This window comes from Ovis canadensis, chromosome 12, assembly GCF_042477335.2.
Source record: "Ovis canadensis isolate MfBH-ARS-UI-01 breed Bighorn chromosome 12, ARS-UI_OviCan_v2, whole genome shotgun sequence".
NCBI lineage: Eukaryota > Metazoa > Chordata > Mammalia > Artiodactyla > Bovidae > Ovis > Ovis canadensis.
Window position 1 is genome coordinate 77,522,770 of NC_091256.1, and position 18,799 is coordinate 77,541,568.

Genomic DNA, 18,799 nt, shown 5'->3' on the forward strand with positions numbered 1-18,799 from the left:
CACCACCAGTAGTACCAAAATCTCCCTCACTCTACCACATTGCTTTAAGCATTTGTATTGAGATACAGAGAAAAAATAAAAGAAGAAAAGAGAATTTTAGAGTCCTGGGGAATTTTGCTCCTAAAAGCTTTTATTATGAATGGTTTTGTACAGTGGAAAATCCTTCTATGAAGAGAATAATTCTCTCTTTTTATATCGACTGTATCTTTTCTATTTTTCTTAGTTTAAGTTTATTGAATTCTTTGTATCCTTCAACTTTTGTCCACAGAAATGTGGATCATTAGATGCAATTATTCATACAAATTTAAATTTAAATCTAGATTGTCCGTATCTTTTTTCTTCTAAATCTTGGGTATGTGAACCTGTGATAATTCCCATGGCTTACAGGACTCATGAATTGAGTGGAAATTTGGCTCCAAGTTTTGCCAGATGGTTTCTATGTTGATGAGCATTACATATTACCAATGGGAAAAAGAGCTTAAACCAACGAGCCCACTCCTTCAGAGTCTAACTCTGTTTGTTCTCCTCTGTTGGCAGGAAACTAGAAAGAAACTCTATTTTGTATGTGCAAAGCTAGCCAGACATTGTGAGCATGTGGTAACATGAACCTTATCTCTTAGACCATTACCAAAGATTGGAATAAGCAAGAAAGGGACGCCGATCACAATCATTACAGTGATTCTGAATTCATTGCAAATACAGTTGTATGAGAACTTAGAACTTCTGCCAACTTAGCTGTTGCAGCTCTTCTTGATCATGTCTGAACACAGCAATGCCCAGCTACAGGAAAATATGGAGAAAAACTCTGAATTGATTTAATAGAAGAACTAGAAAGTGATCATTCACATTGCCAAATCATCTTTCATTTTGTTAAAATTATGGTAATTACTTTCCTAATAAGCTCTTCAGGGCTGCTGATGTATAATTTTTAGAAAAGGAAAACCATGACTCACATGCAAATATAAAATGAATGCATGTCAAAGATTTAATTCACTCATTTATTAGTGAAGGAATTGGGAAGATGTCAAGACTCTTTCAAAGAGCATTTGAGGACTTAAATTCTTTTTTTTTTTTTAAGTCTCACATTTTATTTATTTATTTATTTATTTTTTAGTTTTTTATTTTTAAAATTTTAAAATCTTTAATTCTTACATGCGTTCCCAAACATGAACCCCCCTCCCACCTCCCTCCCCATAACATCTCTCTGGGTCATCCCCATGCACCAGCCCCAAGCATGCTGCACCCTGCGTCAGACATAGACTGGCGATTCAATTCTTACATGATAGTATACATGTTAGAATGCCATTCTCCCAAATCATCCCACCCTCTCCCTCTCCCTCTGAGTCCAAAAGTCCATTATACACATCTGTGTCTTTTTTCCTGTCTTGCATACAGGGTCGTCATTGCCATCTTCCTAAATTCCATATATATGTGTTAGTATACTGCATTGGTGTTTTTCTTTCTGGCTTACTTCACTCTGTATAATCGGCTCCAGTTTCATCCATCTCATCAGAACTGATTCAAATGAATTCTTTTTAACGGCTGAGTAATACTCCATTGTGTATATGTACCACAGCTTTCTTATCCATTCATCTGCTGATGGACATCTAGGTTGTTTCCATATCCTGGCTATTATAAACAGTGCTGCAATGAACATTGGGGTACATGTGTCTCTTTCAATTCTGGTTTCCTTGGTGTGTATGCCCAGCAGTGGGATTGCTGGGTCATAAGGTAGTTCTATTTGCAATTTTTTAAGGAATCTCCACACTGTTCTCCATAGTGGCTGTACTAGTTTGCATTCCCACCAACAGTGTAGGAGGGTTCCCTTTTCTCCACACCCTCTCCAGCATTTATTGCTTGCAGATTTTTGGATCGCAGCCATTCTGACTGGTGTGAAGTAGTACCTCATTGTGGTTTTGATTTGCATTTCTCTAATAATGAGTGATGTTGAGCATCTTTTCATGTGTTTGTTAGCGATCCGTATGTCTTCTTTGGAGAAATGTCTATTTAGTTCTTTGGCCCATTTTTTGATTGGGTCGTTTATTTTTCTGGAATTGAGCTGCATAAGTTGCTTGTATATTTTTGAGATTAGTTGTTTGTCAGTTGCTTCATTTGCTATTATTTTCTCCCATTCTGAAGGCTGTCTTTTCACCTTGCTTATATTTTCCTTTGTTGTGCAGAAGCTTTTAATTTTAATTAGATCCCATTTGTTTATTTTTGCTTTTATTTCCAGAATTCTGGGAGGTGGATCATAGAGGATCCTGCTGTGATTTATGTCTGAGAGTGTTTTGCCTATGTTCTCCTCTAGGAGTTTTATAGTTTCTGGTCTTACATTTAGATCTTTAATCCATTTTGAGTTTATTTTTGTGTGCGGTGTTAGAAAGTGATCTAGTTTCATTCTTTTACAAGTGGTTGACCAGTTTTCCCAGCACCACTTGTTAAAGAGATTGTCTTTACTCCATTGTATATTCTTGCCTCCTTTGTCAAAGATAAGGTGTCCATATGTGTGTGGATTTATCTCTGGGCTTTCTATTTTGTTCCATTGATCTATATGTCTGTCTTTGTGCCAGTACCATACTCTCTTGATGACTGTGGCTTTGTAGTAGAGCCTGAAGTCAGGCAAGTTGAAATTCTTACAGGCAATTTCATAAAAGAATAATAGGATAAGATTGCTGGAATAGATACTCCCCAAATATCCTATAAGGCAATAATGATAATCTTTGGGATGATCTATTCCACAAGAAAAAAAAAACATTGTTTGTATCTCTACTGGACAAAAATCTATATGTTTCCTGGTAACATCACTAAGCCTAAGATCTTTAATTATTTTAGTAAATAGTAAATGAAACATGACATCCTATAGATATCCCTGGGTGGACCTTCAACCAAAATGATCCTGACAAGATTTACCATCTACTCTTCCCCCTTTTTCCAGTGTTTGCTACTTTTCCTTACAAAGATATCCAGTTTTTAAAATTAATTACATATTTTTAGTAATATTGACATGGGGAAGACTAGAGATCTCTTCAAGAAAATTGTAGATATCAAGGGAACATTTCATGTAAGGATGGGCACAGTAAAGGATAAATGGTAAGGACCTAACTGAAGCAGAAGACATTAAGAGGTGGCAAGAATATATAGAAAAATGATACAAGAAATGATCTAGAACTATTCCTTAATGACCCAGATAACCACAATGGTGTGTTCACTGACTTAAAGCCAGAAATCTTGGAGTGTGAAGTCAAGTGGGCCTTAGGAAGCATTACTATGAACAAAGCTAATGAATGTGATGGAATTCCAGCTGAGCTATTTAATATCCTAAAAGATGATGCTGTGAAAGTGCTGCACTCAATATGCCAACAAATTTGGAAAACTCAGCAGTGGCCTCAGGACTGGAAAAGATCAGTTTTCATTCCAATTCCAAAGAAGGGCAATGCCAAACAATGTTCAAACTACTGTACAATTGCACTCATTTTACGTGCTAGCAAGGTTATTCTCAAAATCCTTCAAGCTAGGCTTCAGCAGTGTGTAAACCAAGAACTTCCAGATGTACAGGCTGGTTTCAAAGAGGTAGAGGAACCAGAGATCAAATTGCCAACATTTGTTGGATCATGGAGAAAGCAAGGGAGTTCCAGAAATACATCTACTTCTGTTTCTTTGATTACACCAAAGCCGTTGACTGTGTGGATCACAATAAACTGGGGAAAATTCTTAAGGAGATGGGAGTACCAGACCACCTTACCTGACTCCTGAGAAATCTGTATGTGAGTAAAGAATCAACAGTTAAAATTGAACATGGAACAACGGACTGGTTCCAAATTGGAAAAGGAGTACAACAAGCCTGTATTTCCCCCCCTACTTATTTAACTTATATGCAGAGTACATCATGAGAATGATGAATCACAAGCTGGAATCAAGATTGTTGGGAGAAATGCCAGCAACCTCAGATATTCAGGTAAGGTACCATTCTAAAAAGAGCCTCTTGATTAGAGTGAAAGAGGAGAATGAAAAGGCTCTGAAACTCAACATTCAAGAAACTAAGATCATGGTATCTGGTCCCATCATTTCATGGCAAATAGATGGGGAAAAATAGGAAACCATGACAGACTTTATTTTCTTGGGCTCCCAAATCACTGTGGGCAGTGACTGCAGCCATGAAATTAAAAGATGCTTGATCCTTGGAAGAAAAGGAATGACAAAACTAGAGAGGATATTAAAAAGCCGAGACATCACTTTGCCAACAAAGGTCTGTATAGTCAAAGCTATACAGTAGTCATGTACGGATTTAAGAGTTGGATCATAAGCAAGGCTAAGCATTGAAGAATTGATGCTTCTGAATTGTGGTGCTGGAAGAGACTCTTGAGAGTCCCCTGGACAACAAGGAGATCAAGCCACTCAGTCCTAAAGGAAATCAACTGAATATTCATTGGAAGGAAAAGGAATTCAAATTATTACAAAAAATAAAAGTTGTGTGTAGAAGAATGAAAGTACTGAGAGGAAGCTTCGAGATGGGGCACCATAGACTGCAAGCCCCCTTTGATCGACTGCTGGGCTGTGCTATAGTCGTGCTTAGTTGCTCAGTTGTGCCTAACTCTTTGCAACCCCATGGACTGTAGCCCGCTAGGCTCCTCTGTCCATGGGATTCTCCAGGCAAGAATACTGGAGTGGGTTGCCGTGCCCTCCTCGAGGGAATCTACTGCTGCTGCTGCTGCTGCTGCTGCTGCTGCTAAGTCACCTCAGTCGTGTCCAACTCTGTGTGACCCCATAGACTGCAGCCCATGAGCCTCCCCCATCCCTGGGATTCTCCAGGCAAGAACACTGGAGTGGGTTGCTGTGCCCTCCTCCAGGGAATCTACTACTGCTATTTGTCGAATACCTGCTGTGTGCCAGGTGTGTCCCATTAGGTATTTTATTAGCACGGTGTCTAATTCTCAGGTAATGATCCTAAAAATAACTCTGTTATGATACTAGATGACTTACTTGGGATCACACAGCTACTGAGTATGAATCAGGGTCTAAATTCTCAAGTAGTGGGCTCCAAAGCTTGTGCTCTATGGAGGTTACTCTGTACTCTGCCACTTCTCACCATGTTACTATGAAAGTAAGGATCTTAAAATTTTACACGTTTAATTTTAACCACAAATATGGACTCTCAATCCTTGCCTCTATATGAAAACTACAACTGATATTTAATGGAGATTGACTGATTGCTAGTCAGCGTTCAAGTGCTTTGCCCTGGTTGTCTTATTCAATTACCCCAACAGCCCCATGAGGGTGATTATAAAGCACCCTTACTTTACAGTTTAAGACTAAACACAGCGATATTTAATTAAATCCTCATTTGCTCTAATTTTAAAACCTGCAAGTGTCTTGTGGCATGGTGTAGCTGTAAAATAGACTTTCTTTCCCTCTCTGAGTGTATAATCTGGAGATTCTGTGTAAATGTAAGACAGTATTGACATTTGTAAAATGAGGCAAATACTGAGCAGAAACATAGATTAAACAGAGAGGTAAATCATGTCCATTAGTAGCTTTCCTAAAGCATTATGAACATTTAGAGAAAAATATATCAATGGTGACTTTTAACTTTTGGAAAATCATGAGCTTGCTTATTATGATGGTACAAACACTAATTCGGTAATTTGGACTTTCTTACTCCTGGCCCTTGATTTAGGAAGTGGAGTTATATACCCTGATATTCTTTCTTTATTTTTCTTTATTTCAAAAAATCTCTAGGTAGGAGATTTCTTGGTAGGACACAAGACTTGAGAAGAACAAATTTGTCATTATCTGTGCTTTGTTTTATTTTTAAATTTTTATTGTAGCTAATAGTCCCAAATGACTTTCATAGGATTAATTTATTAGAATTTCCTTTTTACATCTTGTCAGAAGGAAATGTTGGAACTGATGGGTAGAGATATATGGACACATGGTATTTTCGGAAGCTGAGTACATCTAATTTTAAATGTATAGGGCTTGAATGAATGCACATGTTAGTTTGTCTGACCTTTCTAATTCATTAACTGCAATTTGCATATTTATTGGCATGAGAATTTTACTGGATGGGTATGTGTAGAATCCCAGAGTCACGAGGGATCTTTTGAGATCATCATGTCCAAATTCTCATTCAGTGAAGATATCTGTTTCTCAACATCCTTGCTGTATCATTGTCTCATCATAGGAAATTGATTATACCTCTTTGGGCTTTTAATGATTCATTGTCTATTAGTTTCCTAGGCTGCCATAACAAATTACCACAAACTTGGTGGCTTAAAACAACAGAAATTTATTGTCTCACAGTTCTGGAGGTTACAAGTCTGGAATCAAGGTACTGGCAAAGCTATACTCCCTCCAAAACCTTTAGGGGAGGATCCTTCTTTGTTTCTCCCAACTTCCCATAGCCCCAGATGTTTCTTAGTTTGTGGCAGTGTAACTCCAGTCTCTGCCTGTTTGTATCTCTCTCTTCACACAACTGTCTTCCCCTCTTATTATTATTCCCCCTCCAGCCATATTGGATCAAGGTCGCACCCTAATGATCTCATCTTAATTTTGTTACATGTGAAAAGACCTTACTTCCAAATAGGTTTAGGATTTCAATGTACTTTTGGTGGGGTACTTGGGGGAGAAGTCATAATTCCATTCACAATACACAGTATACCCAAAAGACCTAACTGAGTACTCTGGCTATGTCCCATTATTGTGCTTCTGTTCTTGGCTTTTTGGCCACGAATCCTTCATAGCTTTTCAATCCTAAAGTCTCACCTGTCATTGTTTCCTTGTGACCCCTTACCTGCTGACTGAGTACCACAGGGAGATTCCAGACTCAGATCAGACTTACCCCAAACCAGTCTTAAATCAATCATTCCAGGAAGCTTATTCTACCTTTGGATAGATAAAGTTGTTTAGAGTTCTTTTTTATATTTGGTATAAAACTCCCACCTTTGATCCTAATTCTTTTTTTTTTTTCTTTCTGTAATAATGAAAGGTTGATGCTGAGCCATGAAAGACACCAAGATTCTTGGCCTCCAGAGGAAAGGAATTCAATCTGGGGCCAGTGACAAGGTTTGATCACTCAGAACTTTTGTGTAATAAAGTTTTATTAAAGTATAAAAGAGATAGAGAAAGCTTCAGACATAGACATCAGAAGGAGGCAGAAAGAATTCCCCTCTGCTACTCTTTAATAGAAAGTTATATACCTACTAGCAGGCTGCTAATTAGAGAAAGGAAATGTCAACCTCTCTTGGATCATTGAAAAAGCAAGAGAGTTCCAGAAAAATATCTACTTCTACTTTACTGACTATGCCAAAGCCTTTGACTGTGTGGATCACAACACACTATGGAAAATTCTTAAAGAGATGGGAATACCAGACCACCTGACCTGCCTCCTGAGAAACCTGAATGCAGGTCAAGAAGCAGCAGTAGACCTGGACATGGAACAACAGACTGGTTCTAAATTGGGAAAGGAGTACATCAAGGCTGTATATTGTCACTCTGCTTATTTAAATTATATGCAGAGTACATCATGCAAAATGCTGGACTGGATGAAGCACAAATTGGAATCAAGATTGCGGGGAGAAATATCAATAACCTCAGATATGCAAATGACAACATTATGGCAGAAAGCGGAGAAGAACTAAAGAGCCTCTTGATGAAAGTGAAAGAGGAGAGTGAAAAAGTTGGCTTAAAGCTCAACATTCAGAAAAGTAAGATCATGGCATCTGGTCCCATCACTTCATGGCAAATAGATGGGAAACAGTGGAAACACTGGCTGACTTTACTTTTCTGGGCTCCAAAATCACTGCAGATGGTGATTGCAGCCATGAAATTAAAAGACGCTGGCTCCTTGAAAGAAAAGCTATGACCAACCTAGACAGCATATTAAAAAGCAGAGACATTACTTTGCCAACAAGGTCTGTCTAGTCAAAGCTATGGTTTTTCCAGTGGTCATGTATGGATGCTAGAGCTGAACTATAAAGAAAGCTGAGCACCAAAGAATAGATGCTTTTGAACTGTGGTGTTAGAGAAGACTCTTGAGAGTTTCTTGGACTGCAAGGAGATGCAGCCAGTCAATCCTGAAGGAAATCAGTCCTGAATATTCATTGGAAGGACTGATGCTGATGTTGAAATGACAATACTTTGGCCACCTGATGTGAGGAGCTGACTCATTGGAAAAGACCCTGATGCTGGGAAAGATTGAAGGCAGGAGGAGAAGGGGACAACAGAGGATGAGATGGTTGGATGGTATCACTGACTCAATAGATATGAGGTTGAGTAAGCTCTGAGAGTTGGTGATGGACAGGGAAGCCTGGTGTGCTGCAGTCCATGGGGTCTCAAACAGTCAGACATGACTGAGCAACTGAACTGAATGTCTCAAAACTCAGAGAATGGCACCAGGCACCTCACCCACAACATGCATTTTGAGATAACGTTGGCATAAGATGAGTCATCCCGGGCCATAAAACGATTGACATGAATCTTGAAGAAAGGCAGGTTTCCAAGCAAATACATAGTCTCATTAACATAGCTTAAGAGGACATTTGCATAAGTAAAACATACTGGTTTGTCGGTTCTGAGTCTTAGGCAAACCAACTTGAAGAAAGAGTCTAAGGTAAATACATAGTTCATTAAAATAGCATAAGAAATACATTTCTGTAAGAAAAATACACTGGTTAGCTCAAGGTTTGAGAAAAGTTAAGTTCAGGTGGAACCAGGTGTCATCATGGCAACACAAAATTTTAAAAGAAACCTTTTAATTTTGTACAGAGAAGGGAAAAAAATCTGACACTTGTAGTTTCCTCCTGCCACTTAAGAGAACGATAAAAAACGTCTTGACACTTGCAGCCTATTTCCTCCTTTGGAGACCCCTAGGCTTCCTGCCTGTTACCCTCTCAGTAACACACAAAATAATACATCTATTTGTAAGAAACAGTGCCATATTTTATGATGAGAAGTCTGCTTCCTGGAAGAGGGTCCTCACATGATGATGCTGGCACCCTGATCTCAGACTTTGAGCCTCTGAAACTGTGAATGGTAGATTCCTGTTGTCTATTTTTAAAAATCATGTTTCTATATCACTATAATTTACAGGGAGATTTTATATTTTCACATTAAATCTCAACAAGAATTTCTTAGAAATTAACAAATTGAATAGTCCATGGTCACACAACCTTTGAACAGCAAAACTTGGATTCCCTTGAAAGTCATCTGACTCCAGGGCTGAGTTCAGTTGCTCGGTCATGTCCAACTCTTTGTGACCCCATGGACTGCAGCACACCAGGCTTCCTTGTCCATCACCAACTCATGGAGCTTGCTCAAACTCATGTATCGAGTCAGGGATGCCATCCAACCATCTCATCCTCTGTTGTCCCCTTCTCCTCCTGCCTTCAATCTTTCCCAGCATTAGGGTCTTTTCCAATGAGTCAATTCTTCACATCAGTTGGCCAAAGTATTGGAGCTTTGGCTTCAGCATAAGCATCAGTCTTTCCAATAAATATTCAGGACTGATTTCCTTTAGGATGGACTGGTTGGATCTCCTTGCAGTCCAAGAGACTCTCAAGAGTCTTCTCCAACACCACAGTTCAAAAGCATCAATTCTTTGATGCTCAGCTTTCTTTATGGTCCAACACTCACATCCGTACATGACTACTGGAAAAGCCATAGCTTAGACTATACGGACCTTTGTTGGCAAAGTAATGTCTTTGTTTTTTAGTATGCTGTCTAGATTGGTCATAGCTTTTCTTCAAAGGAGCAAACATCTTTTAATTTCATGGCTGCAGTCACCATCTGCAGTGATTTTGGAGCCCAAGAAAATAAAGTCTCTCATTGTTTCCATTGTTTTCCCATCTATTTGCCATGGAGTGATGGGACCAGATGCCATGTTCTTAGTTTTTTTAATGCTGAGTGTTAAGACAGCTTTGGCACTCTCCTCTTTCACCTTCATCAAGAGGCTCTTCGCTTTCTGCCATAAGGAAGGTGTCATCTGCATATCTGAGGTTATTGATATTTCTCTTGGCAATCTTTATTCCAGCTTGTGTTTCATCCAGCCTGGCTTTCCTTATATTTTGCTTTAATTATTGTAGTCCTCTTCCTTATGATGTTCCTTTAAATATTTGACCAAACATTTACATATCCTACTTTCTAGTAATCCCATTCTTATATTCCTAAAATCAACCTTTGTAAAAATATTCCAGGAGATGTATAAGAATGTTCTTGGCAAAACTAATCGCAACAGCAAAAACCTGAAATAACCTTACAGCCCCATTGACAGTAGAATGGATGATCAACTTCCTATATTCTTTCAATGTAATATTATTTAGCCACAGGACTGGAAAAGGTCAGTTTTCATTCCAATCCCAAAGAAAGGCAATGCCAAAGAATGTTCAAACTACTGCACAGTTGCACTCATCTCACACGCTAGTAAAGTAATGCTCAAAATTCTCCAAGCCAGGCTTCAGCAATACGTGAACTGTGAACTTCCAGATGTTCAAGCTGGTTTTAGAAAAGGCAGAGGAACCAGAGATCAAATTGACAACATCCACTGGATCATCAAAAAAACGAGAGAGTTCCAGAAAAACATCTATTTCTGCTTTATTGACTACGCTAAAGCCTTTGACTGTGTGGGTCACAAGAAACTGTGGAAAATTCTGAAAGAGATGGGAATACCAGACTACCTGACCTGCCTCTTGAGAAACCTATATGCAGGTCAGGAAGCAACAGTTAGAACTGGACATGGAACAACAGATTGGTTCCAAATAGGAAAAGGAGTACGTCGAGGCTGTATATTGTCACCCTGCTTATTTAACTTCTATGCAGAGTACATCATGAGAAATGCTGGGCTGGAAGAAGCACATGCTGGAATCAAGATTTCTGGGAGAAATATCAATAACCTCAGATATGCAGATGACACCACCCTTATGACAGAAAGTGAAGAGGAACTAAAAAGCCTCTTGATGAAAGTGAAAGGGGAGAGTGAAAAAGTTGGCTTAAAGCTCAACATTCAGAAAACTAGATCATGGCATCTGGTCCCATCACTTCATGGGAAATAGATGGGGAAACAGTGGAAACAGTGTCAGACTTTATTTTGGGGGGCTCCAAGATCACTGCAGATGGTGACTGCAGCCATGAAATTAAAAGACGCTTACTCCTTGGAAGGAAAGTTATGACCAACCTAGATAGCATATTCAAAAGCAGAGATATTACTTTGCCAACAAAGGTCCATCTAGTCAAGGGTACGGTTTTTCCAGTGGTCGTGTATGGATGTGAGAGTTGGACTGTGAAGAAAGCTGAGCACCAAAGAATTGATGCTTTTGAACTGTAGTGTTGGAGAAGACTCTTGAGAGTCCCTTGGACTGCAAGGAGGTCCAACCAGTCCATTCCGAAGGAGATCAGTCCTGGGTGTTCTTTGGAAGGAATGATGCTAAAGCTGAAACTCCAATACTTTGGCCACCTCATGTGAATAATTGACTCATTGGAAAAGACCCTGATGCTGGGAGGGACTAGGGGCAGGAGGCGAAGGGAACAACAGAGGATGAGATGGCTGGATGGCATCACCAACTGGATGGACATGAGTTTGAGTGAACTCTGGGAGTTGGTGATTGACAGGGAGGCCTGGCGTGCTGTGATTCATGGGTCGGACAAAGAGTCGGACACGACTGAGCGACTGAACTGAAATGAACTGAACTGAATATTATTTAGCAGTATAAATTATTTAACAAAAACAAAGAAGATGGATAGTACAAATGTGAATCATTAAGTGAAACAACAAGTTCTAAAAGAGTACATTAAACATAATATTTTATGGAGTAAAAATCAATTAAAATTAAAACTATACTTTTAAGATGAGATGAGATCTGATTATGAAAGGAAGGGAAGCATAAACACAAGGTACAAGATGGTGGTTACTTTAAGTTGAGGAGAAGGGGATGACAGAGGATGAGATGGCTAGATGGCATCACCAACTCAATGGACATGAGTTTGAGTAAACTCCGGGAGTTGGTGATGGACAGGGAGCCCTGGTATGCTGCAGTCCATGGGGTCGCAAAGAGTCGGACACAACTGAGCAACTGAACTCAACTGAAACAAGTGAAAACAGACCTGAAAGCCACTGTTTATATCCCTCAACTTGAATGCCCCACATTTCTTAGTTTCTCATCTGATGTGGCTTTAGAGCATCTCACCATCTTGGTCATGCCCTTGTCAATGCTCTTCACTTAGTCAACATTTTCTCTTCAAGTCTCACACCAGAGGGCAAACGTGTGTTCTGTCTAATGCAGGGCCAGTGGACCACTTACTCACATGATCTGTAAGAGTCCTGTTAATACTAAACTTTACATTAACTTTTTAGTAGTCATTTGACATCATTGGCTCATCCTGATCTGTGGTCATTTGAGAAGTTTGTATAATTTTTTTGTGCCATAACTCCCATGCCACATTTTTCATCCCACTGAATCCAGATTCTCTCATCTTACATTCCATTTTAAAATTGTTTTCGTGAATCTAAAAAGTCATGTAGGGCTTCCCTGATGGTCCAGTGGTTAAGAATCTGCTTGCTAACATAGGGAACACAGATTCCATCCCTGGTCCAGGAAGATTCCACGTGCCAGGGCTGCAGGGGCAACTAGGCCCTTGTGCCACAACTAATGAAGGCTGTACACACTCTAGCGCCTTGAAGCTAAGCAGATGAAGCCCAGGCACTCTAGAGCCCATGTTCTGCAACAAGAAAAGCCGCTGCAATGAGACGCAGCTAGAGAGTAGCCTCTGCTCGCTGCAGCTAGAGAAAGCCTACATGCAGCAATGAAGACCCAGCACAGCCAATAGTAAAAAAACTAATAGGTAAAATTAAAAACTCATCATACACATAGTTACAAGTTTTAAAAAATCATTTACATTTATCTTTGTTAAAATGCCAGATAGCCATTTTTTAGATCTTTCAGATAAAGTAGAATCTCCATTCTGTTATTGAGTATATTAACTTTCCTCACCAATTTTGTAACATTCACAGATTTAATTAGTGTGCTCATTATGTTTTGATCCAAATTGATCAGGACATGGCAAAGAATAAAATCCTCTTGGATTTAGCCTGGCGTGATTTGTTTTTAATGAGTCTGGGCTCTTTCTGAAGGGTCACAATTCATCTACATATTTCTCACTTCAAGAGAAGATAGATGTTATATTTGCCAGTTTATCTGAGTTTCGGAATCTGAGTTTCTGTCATTCATTCATGTATGTTACAGATGCTTACTAAGTGCTGCCAGTAAAAATGTATATAAAATATAGCCTTAATTTCAAAGAGCATGTACTTTGTTTCTCCTGATCCCCATTCCTTTGAAAATAAGGGTTTTGCCTATCTTTGGTTTTCTGGGACATCTAGTAAATATCCCAGAAAACGACATCCATCATTTCTTTAAAAGTGCTGTCCATGGGATCAGAGTTATGAACGTTTTATTAAGACAAGGATAGGATAAGAGAGCACGAAATTGCTACTGAGGCAAGTCTTTGTGGAGGAGGTAGAATTTCAGGAAGTCTTAAAATAGCTGATGCATTTTGTTTGAATATTGACATAATTTTATTAGACTGACATAATACAGAAATACGATCAAACTGAGGACTAATTATTAACTTGTCCTGAACCAGATAGTAAATATGAACATTTTTACTGCTGTTGGAATAAATCTTGGAGTGTGAGGACTAGCTTGCATATCACAGGAAAAATGGTGTTCTTTAAAAAAAAATCAACCTTATTAAGTTCTCCACTTAAAGTTTTATTTTGATATTCTGTATGTGCACATAATACTAGGCTGTAAACCTCTGGAAACAGTACCTCAGGCACTGTAGAAACAAAGTTTACAAATTTAATGTAGAATCAACTTTTTTTTTTCTTCAAAATAGTAACTTTTTACTGCCTGGTCGTGTTCCATTACTGTGCTAACAATTCTACAGGGATAAGAAATTGAGATTTTACTAGAAGTAAGCCAAGTAACTTTCCCCTAAAACTACGTGGTAGAATTGTCACTTCATTACTAACATGGACTTCATTTTACCATTCAGTTATTCTTTTCAACCAAAATTTCGCCCATTATGCTGTGTGTGTGTGTGCATTTTGCTTCTTGTACTTGTCCATTTCTTACATCTGTTTCCTTACTTGTCCATTTCTTTTCTTGTACCTAAGTCCCTTTCTTCTTTCAGAGAGAAAGAGGGGGGGAAAGCAATATATTGTCTCAGTTCCCTTTCTTTAGTGTTATTGTTTCTCTTCTCAAAGTGTCTACTTTTGGCCAAATTGAAGGTGGTGAGAATCAAATTGGCCAAATTGAAGGCGGATTAGGCATGGTTTTGTGACAGAGTGGTATTTCCTTAGGGCTTTTAAAAAGCACTCAACCACTGAGAGATTCTTAAGAGAAAGGCTACAGAAGTGATTGAAAGAAGGTAGAAACGGCGAGGCAGTAGAAACTGTCACATATGCAAGGCTATTTCTTCAGTTATTATGTAAGTCAGTCCTGAGCTGACTCCTCTGACACCAGAGAAAGTCTACTCTTAATGTCTTTTTTCCCTTCTGTTTTGTGGGGGAGGAGGGTGAAGTGCGCAGCAGAAGCAGGGCCAGAGAAGAATGACAAAGAGAGAGAGGGAAAGGATGGCAGTGTGGGTGGGATCCCTTATGTATCGATAGGAACTTGAGACTTCTTACTGAATTCTGAGCTTAAACACAATTTGGGGGAATACAAATTGTGATTTTGCGGGAATACAAAAAAGTGATGGGTCTGGCCAATACCATAGTATATTTTGGTGTTGGGTATAAAGAGGCAAAATCAGAATTTCTGTGAACTTTGATACATGATGAAAAAGAAGCAAGATGGACGATGGCTTTGAATCAGCTGTTTCACTTGATTAATGGGAAGGTGAGCAAAGAAAAACTGACTATCAGCAAATCGTAATCTGTCAATTTATAAATTATTTATTAAAATTGATTATGTGCTTTCTTATCAGATGCATCATGAGCTTATAAACTTGAAATATGACCTTTGCCTCCAAGAAATCCTCTTCCAGAAGTTTTTACAAATACTTATTGTTAATATGTTGACTAAAAAAGGTAAAATTATGGTAGAAAAGTTTCTAGTTTATAACCTACTCTTTACAAGTGATTCATCACCTATTGCCTGTTAACAGATATACTATTTGAACTTAAATTTCCTTTCCCATGTTTCATTCCTATATTACTTAGTCTTTAACCTACCTCCCGAAGTCTCCTATTGTTGACTGAAGTTTTAAGATGAGAAATAAGTATTATTTTATTTGCACTGAAAATGAATACAATGGGGTACCTGTCTACAGCCATTTTTTCTTTATCCCTGTTCTGAATAATAGATCCACCTGAAAATCTATTAAAAACATGAGCCTTCTGTTCATCAAAATGTATAAATCTAAATTTGAGTTGGGAGATCAAGTTCCCTTAAAGGTACAGGGATCCTGGCTGAATAAACTTTATCTGGGCTGTAGGACTGCAAGGGTAAGGATAGATTATATTGTTAAAGCCTAAGCACGGTGATAGATCTGATACAGGAACAGTGGCAGGAAGGTGTTACACATCTTTTACACAGAATATTTCTTGATAGTGTGGAAGCTTTAATTAAAATATGAGAACAGCTGGCTACCAGCTAGCACTGGCAACACAACAAGAATGTCAATAAATGCGTCGCAGGAGAAAACTGAAGGCACAGCTATTTCAAATGCAGACTCTGAGTCTCTAGCCCTACGGACAAGAGCTTCAACTTTTCCATTCGATTCACATTTGCTTTAGCATCTTTAATGTTGAAAATAAACTGAGAACCTCCCTAGAATTAAAAAAAAAAAACGCCAGCAAGGGCATTTAGCTTTTGTAAAATGATGAACGAGTGGTTAATTCTAAACAACTCATCACAAGCCTGATTGTGAGTTACCGAGGACTCAAAAAAAAGAAAAAAAAAGAGCTCCAAAGAGACACATGTACCCCAATGTTCATCGCAGCACTGTTTATAATAGCCAGGATATGGAAACAACCTAGATGTCCATCAGCAGATGAATGGATAAGAAAGCTGTGGTACATATACACAATGGAGTATTACTCAGCCATAAAAAAGAATTCATTTGAATCAGTTCTGATGAGATGGATGAAACTGGAGCCAATTATACAGAGTGAAGTAAGCCAGAAAGGAAAACACCAATACAGTATACTAACACATATATATGGAATTTAGGAAGATGGCAATGACGACCCTATATGCAGGACAGCAAAGGAGACACAGATGTGTATAACGGACTTTTGGACTCAGAGGGAGAGGGAGAGGGTGGGATGATTTGGGAGAATGGCATTCTAACATGTATACTATCATGTAAGAATTGAATCGCCAGTCTATGTCTGACGCAGGATACAGCATGCTTGGGGCTGGTGCATGGGGATGACCCAGAGAGATGTTATGGGGAGGGAGGTGGGAGGGGGGTTCATGTTTGGGAACGCATGTAAGAATTAAAGATTTTTAAAAATAAATAAAAAATAAAAACAAAAAAATAAAAAATAAAAAAATAAATAAATAAAAGTACTTTGCCAAAACCTTTCAGGGAGTTCAGGGCTTTTTAGGGCATAAACCTCCCATCTCCTTGTATGGCCTTGCAATAAAACTTTCTCTGCCCCCTCTCCCCCCCCCGAAAAAAAGAGCTCCGGGATTTATGACTTGGGGGTCCTTTTTAACTGTGCCTGCGTACTCAGTCGCATGTGCCTCTTAGCGACTTCATGGACTGTAGCCTGTCAGGCTCCTCTGTCCATGGGATTTTTCCAGGCAAGAACACTGGAGTGGGTTGCCATTGCCTCCTCTAGGGGATCTTCCCGACCCAAGGATCAAACCCGAGGCTCCTGTGGCTCCTACATTGGCAGGGAGATTCTTTACCACTGAGCCATAGTGGGAAGCCCCACGATGCCATCGGCAGCAGGGAACACCGGCTTTGGGGTGCAGTGCCCAAACCCGGCGGCAGGGAGAGCTAGCGAGCAGATAATGGTGGCTCCTTGGGAGAACGCATGAAGCAAAGCATCTCAGGTGGGTTAGGAATGATCCCTGGACAAGACACGTGGTTTCTGATTCTACTCCCCATATTTGGCAGCTCCCCCACCCCTTATTTCCCCTGCTCTCAGTTTCCTTAGCTTTAAAATGGCGGCTAATATGAAACTGAAGTGAGAGAATACAAAGTGTTTTGAAATCTGCAAATCATTAATGTAATGGAAGGTGTTATAATTTTCTCCACTTTTAGTTAATTGGAAAATGACGGTAAGTAAAATAAATTTCCTTAGTGCCTTTCCCAGTGTATTTAATCTCTTTTGAAGTTGGTAGAAACCCTCAAGCAAGCAAAATATGGGAGCTTATATATACATCTTATTCCTGGTGGGGGAAAGAAAGGTTTGTAAATTAAATAAATAATGTAACTACAACACGTTTTCTTTCTTCTTTTGTCAAAATGTATCTGAGCTAAATTTGTTCTGTAATACTGATTAGAAAGAATCAAGTTGGCAATTTAACTAAAAAGAAAGGGAACTAATTTTTGAATGCTTGTTACGTGCCAGATACTTTGCATAGTTTATCTTATCTAATCTCTACAGCAGCATAAGAAGAGAGTATTGATATTATATTTCTCATTTACAGATGAGAAACCTATCGCTCACCAAGGTTAGGTGAATTTCCTACCACACAGCTGGCTATCAAAGCTAGGATTTAAATCCAAGCCTGTTCAACTCCAAAGCATGTGTTCTTCCTACGCACCATACCCCATTCTACCAGGAGCATTTTATCAAGAAATAAGGCTTAATCTATTCAAGAAGACTTCCTTAAATATGTATTAATTATAGGACACTGCTAAGTCCTAGAAATACAGAGAGGAAATAAGAGAGCACTTGCTCACAACCAAAGCTTCTTGTATCCATATGAAAAAAAGGGAAATTCATTGAAGAATGTTGGAATCAACTTTCAAGTGTGATTCAAATCTTTTCAACAAACAAGGAGCTCTTATGTTATAATGCCTCTCAATCTATTAACACATGATCATCTAAGACTGAGAGTTCCTACAAATATCTTGAGACATTCATGTCCCCACATCTTGTGCTGCAACTGAAGTTTTAACTGGAGTGAATTCATACATCTCAGTGATAAAAAGAGAAGCATCATTGTTTATCACATGGACTGAAAAGCCTACTCAAATGTCAGAGCTATCTAGTTCACAGGAGCCTAGAGAGTCTTGGATGATTAAATTCAGGTTCCATGAGATGAAATTAAGATATCCCTGAACTGCTGTGCTAGGAGACAATACTTTCACATGATGTGGATAGAACTGTATTTTTAAAAAGTATTTATTTTAGTTGGTGCTGACTATGCTTGCCATCATTGCCTAGACATTTTGGACTTTGTTTCCAAAGGAATTGCAAGCCTTACTTATAAGAAGCAAACTGTAATCTCTTAACCTCAAAAATGTATCCCCAAAGACGAGGAATAAGGTAAATGGCAAAACAGACACAATGCTTTTTACTTGAGGGATCTGCCAGTAGAGGGCGATATTAGTTTTCACACTTTCCTAATACCTCTAGTGATCCTTAACCATTTAGTTTAAAATAGCTATTTATCACAGAGTGTCAGGCTGGGCTCCCTGTGTTAGATAGCAACTTCTCACCAGCTATCTATTTTACACATGATTTTGTATATATGTCAATGCTCTTCTCTCTGGTCGTCCCACTCTCTCCTTCCCCCACTGTGCCTGCAAGTCCGTTCTCTATGTCTGTGATGACTTAGAG